Below are 5,212 nucleotides of genomic sequence, written 5' to 3' on the forward strand. Positions count from 1 at the left end.
GTATAGAGTAATGTAACTTAACCTAGTTTATATTGTGGTACTAGGACGTAGTGGTTAGAAGGTAGTCAGTTATTTTTTGGCAAGGGTGTATAGAGTAATGTAACTTAACCTAGTTTATATTGTGGTACTTGGACGTAGTGGTTAGAAGGTAGTCAGTTATTTTTTGGCAAGGGTGTATAGAGTAATGTAACTTAACCTAGTTTATATTGTGGTACTTGGACATAGTGGTTAGAGGGTAGTCAGTTATTTTTTGGCAAGGGTGTATAGAGTAATGTAACTTAACATAGTTTATATTGTGGAACTTGGACATAGTGGTTAGAGGGTAGTCAGTTATTTTTTGGCAAGAGTGTATAGAGTAATGTAACTTAACATAGTTTATATTGTGGTACTTGGACATAGTGGTTAGAGGGTAGTCAGTTATTTTATGGCGTTTGTCTTGTTGTAGGCTTAAAATGCTGAGTTGTATAGTGAGAGTTTGAAAACAAGTCTTAATCACAGTTAAGGATATCAGGAAACCAAGGTGTAGAGCTAACTATTTGTCTTGTTGTAGGCCTAACATGCTTGGTTATTGTTTTTGAATTTCGCACTAAGCTACACGAGGGCTATCTGCGCTAGCCGTCCCTAATTTAGCAGTGTAAGACTAGAGGGAAGGCAGCTAGTCATCACCACCCACCGCCAACTCTTGGGCTACTCTTTTACCAACAAATAGTGGGATAGACCGTCACTTTATAATGCCCCCACAGCAAGTATGTTTGGTGGGACTGAGATTCGAACCCGCGACCCGCAGATTGCGAGTCGAGCGCCCTAACCACCTGGCCATGTCTTGGTTATATAGTGAGGATTTGAAAACAACTCTTAATCTCAGTTAAAGATATCATGAGAGGTAATTGTTTGTCTTGTTGTAGACCTAACATGCTTACTTAAATAGTGAGGGTTTGAAAACAAGTCTCTCATTTAAGGATATCAGGAGAACTAACTGTTTGTCTTGTTGTAGGCCCAACATGCTGGGTTGTATAATGAGGGTTTGAAAACAACTCTTAATCTCAGTTAAAGATATTATGGCATTTAGTGCAGAAAGTTGCCCCTTGTTAGTCCTATTGTGGTATGTATAGGTAAAACAGAAAACTTTAGATCAATGGGATAGGCCCACTTAATAACAGGAGATCTGGTCAAGATATCAAATACAGAATAATTCTGTATCTCTAAGTAACAATGAGAACGGACAAAATAAAAATACTGGACACAAAGTTAAACATAATATGAAAGATCTTTATTTATATCACACATAAAACAAAAAGATGTGTGCACTTGCTTCTGATAATTGTTTTTACTTGATCTTCTATCATCAACGATCCAGAAGAATCCATTTAGCAGACTGACTTAATCCAGCATTCCTTATCCCATAAAAAATACCATATTTACTCAAAGCAACTAGCATTACGTGTGTAACTGGTCATTCTCATTCATACATAGGTAAGGCCATAACCTTACGATTTCACCTGAAATACCACTGAAGGACACTGCTGTCAACATCCTTGTACAATGTGCAGTATTGGAGCAAGTAGGCCTATTCTGTACTAGACAATAACAAAGGTCACTAGAACAAAATAAACTTAACAGCTTTCTCAACCACTTCTTATGTGAAACTTGCACATATACAGATGAAATTATAAATTCTGAATAAGTATTATAATAGTATACAATAATAGAAATATTTTGTTGTTTTTTAGAACTTGTAGTGTATACTAAAAGGATTTAGACATCTTGGCAATAAAGTTAGAAAAAAAAACCCTTTGCTATCGAGATAATAATAAAAAAAAACTTATTTCAGCCAGCATTTTTCCACCATCACTGCTCCAAAGCTAGTAGTAAAAGTACTGATTTGATGTGAAAATATAAATTAACTTCTTAAACTACTTTTGATGTTCTATTGCTCAAGACGTAATAAAAGCACATTAAATTACCCCTGGATCAAATGTCAGTCAGGGAAGAGTTCACAGGATTAAACCATCAATGTTTAATGTATGGCTTTAAATTAACCCTGGATTAAACATCAGTCAGGGTAGAGTTCACAGGATTAAACCATCAATGTTTAATGTTTGGCTTTAAATTAATCCTGGATTAAACATCAGTCAGAGTAGAGTTCACAGGAATAAACCATCGATGTTTAATGTTTGGCTTTAAATTAACCCTGGATTAAACATCAGTCAGGGTAGAGTTCACAGGATTAAACCATCGATGTTTAATGTTTGGCTTTAAATTAACCCTGGATTAAACATCAGTCAGGGAAGAGTTCACAGGATTAAACCATCAATGTTTAATGTTTGGCTTTAAATTAACCCTGGATTAAACATCAGTCAGGGTAGAGTTCACAAGATTAAACCATCAATGTTTAATGTTTAGCTTTAAATTAACCCTGGATTAAACATCAGTCAGGGAAGAGTTCACAGGATACTTAATTGTTATAAACACAAATAGTCACATATGGTCTTCCCAAATTTATATTTTGAACAAATTTGCTCTTTTCTGTGGTACAAACAACATTTCACTGACTTCTGCTAAATGAAGGTAATCCATTTTTAAAAGTACATAAGCTTACTGTTACATGTATTATTACTATACAATGATAGGCGTAACAGCGTGTTTTGTAATAATTCATGAAGCCATTAGTTGGTTAAATCAGCCATACAGAGTAGTTAACACTGTAAGACATCATGGTTTTTAATGTCATTTTTATACTCTAAGAATTATTTATTAAGAATGGTACTATTTATCAATAACTTCTGATCAAAGTAAGGTAAATATATAGATCAGTAATAAAAAGTTATTAAATATGGCAACTAATTAATATGTCAGTCTAACTAGGAATATGTAAAATGCTAAAAACTGGGTTTCAATACCAGTGGTGGGCACAGCACAGATAGCCCATTGTGTAGCTTTGTGTAGTGGCTGTTACCTTTGGTCTTGGTAAGCATAAACATTTGAAGTACTATTCACCTGTCTATAAGTAGAAGTTCGTTAAACTCTCCTGTTACTAATTAGGGATAAACAGATGGTAGCCTATACTTAAAACCCCAAAAAAACATTTTAATAAATGATTTCCCAAAATAGGTACATTAAATCACTTGCCATAGATATGGTAAATTATACACAGAATGTATGATACTGTTATTGACCTAGAAGACAGTCACACTAGTTTTGTGTTTGCCACTGCAGCTGTACACCTTTATAACACAGAAGTAAGCTGGAAAGTGAACATCTGTTGTTGTTAGATATTTAATTTTTGGAAAAGTTCTTGTTTGACTAACTTGATGTTCACAGTTTTAAATATATGAAATCAAACTATTATTATCTTTGTCTTACGTGTTTGTAGTTATATTTATTTAAACTGTGATAACGTATGGGCTTTGCACGTCCTTGTAATAAACATTCCACATAATGTAAAATCCATTTTTGCTTTATATGAGGTTTAAGTTTAACACAAGTTATCTCAGTTGACTGAACCTTGTCAGATTTCAGATAAAACCAAACTTACGGCAAGGATAACTGTATGATGATGCAATTCAACCATGACAGATTTTACCTTCTTGTGATCAGATATTTCTCACTGAGAGATCCATACATAACCTACACGACAAACACAACCTCACTGGCTCTACCGTTTTTTACGTTTGCTGTTGAGGAAGTTTGGAACTGGAGCATCCTTAACAGGCCAAAAGGTCCCTTGATGTCTAATAATTCATACTAATTATGGATGTATGGGTAGTAAAATTTGGGCCAAATACCGGGTCCAGGTACCCAGTCACTAAGCTTTGGCCGGACCAGGGTGTAAACTGAGACCGGGTTCTTTCATTGCCCCCCCCCCAAAAAAAACATACACAAAAATTAGGAACAAAAACAAAATTGACGTTTATTACATATAACCAAAAAGTCACCAACAGAACACTGAAGTTATACTTTCAATGCCCAGCCCCAGCATCTCAAACCCTAACCCCTATTGTTCTCAAAACCTCCACCTTCTCCAGAAATCCACTTCTCAAGCCATGCTTGTTATTAACCCCAATTGTTCTCTGAATCCCTGACTTTCAGCAGACTGTCAGTTTTTGTTGCTCAGAACACATTTTTTTTATAACTAAACTAATTATTGACTCTAACTTTCAGTACCATGTTAGTTGCCACAAAGATTAGGGTTTAGATGCCTAACTTCAACACTCGGCCGGACCTGAGTATTACCGGATAGCCCAATAGCCAGCCGGGCCGAATATCTGGGCGGGTACCCTGCATTCCTAATACAAATATTTATAGTGGTTATCTTTCAAAATAGTGAGAATTAGTCTACAGTAACAAAATACATTGAAATGTTACTAGTTAACATAGAATGCACAAAGTTGTAGTTTCTGTCATAAGTTTCTTTTTACTAAACCAACAAGGTTACACATTTTATATAAATCTTTATGGAATAAAAAAAAATCAACTGTTTAAACTACATCCAAGAATGTCCCAAAAAAACACATTTATTTTGGTAAATCATTAAATGGTAAAAGATCCATAAATCAACTAACATGGAGTAATTCTAACATGAAAAAGCATGGATGTAGGACTTGAAACTTTGTAAAGAAAATAGTCCGAGTACCACAGTATAAGCTAGGTTAAGTTACATTACTCTATACACCCTTAGTTAACTCTCCACCTTGGTTTCCCGATATCCTTAACTGAGATTAAGACTTGTTTTCAAACTCTCACTACATAACCAAGTATGTTAGGCCTACATCAAGACAAACAGTTAGCTCTTCATTTTGGTTCCTTAATAACTGAGATTAAGACTTGTTTTCAAACCCTCACTATACAACCCAGCATGTTAGGCCTACAACAGTAGAAACAAGTAACACGTCTATTATTAAACAAATAGACAAACAAATCACCGTTTAGCTGTGTCTATTATTAAACAGATAGACAAACAAATCACTGTTTAATTGTGTCTATTATAAACAAATAGACAAACAAATCACTGTTTAACTGTATCTATTATTAAACAAATAGATAAACAAATCACTGTTTAACTGTATCTATTATTAAACAAATAGACAAACAAATCACCGTTTAGGTGTGTCTATTATTAAACAAATAGACAAACAAATCACTGTTTAACTGTGTCTATTATTAAACAAATAGACAAACAAATCACTGTTTAACTGTGTCTATTATTAAACAA

The sequence above is a fragment of the Limulus polyphemus genome, unplaced genomic scaffold, assembly GCF_000517525.1.
Source record: "Limulus polyphemus unplaced genomic scaffold, Limulus_polyphemus-2.1.2 Scaffold6520, whole genome shotgun sequence".
Taxonomy (NCBI): domain Eukaryota; kingdom Metazoa; phylum Arthropoda; class Merostomata; order Xiphosura; family Limulidae; genus Limulus; species Limulus polyphemus.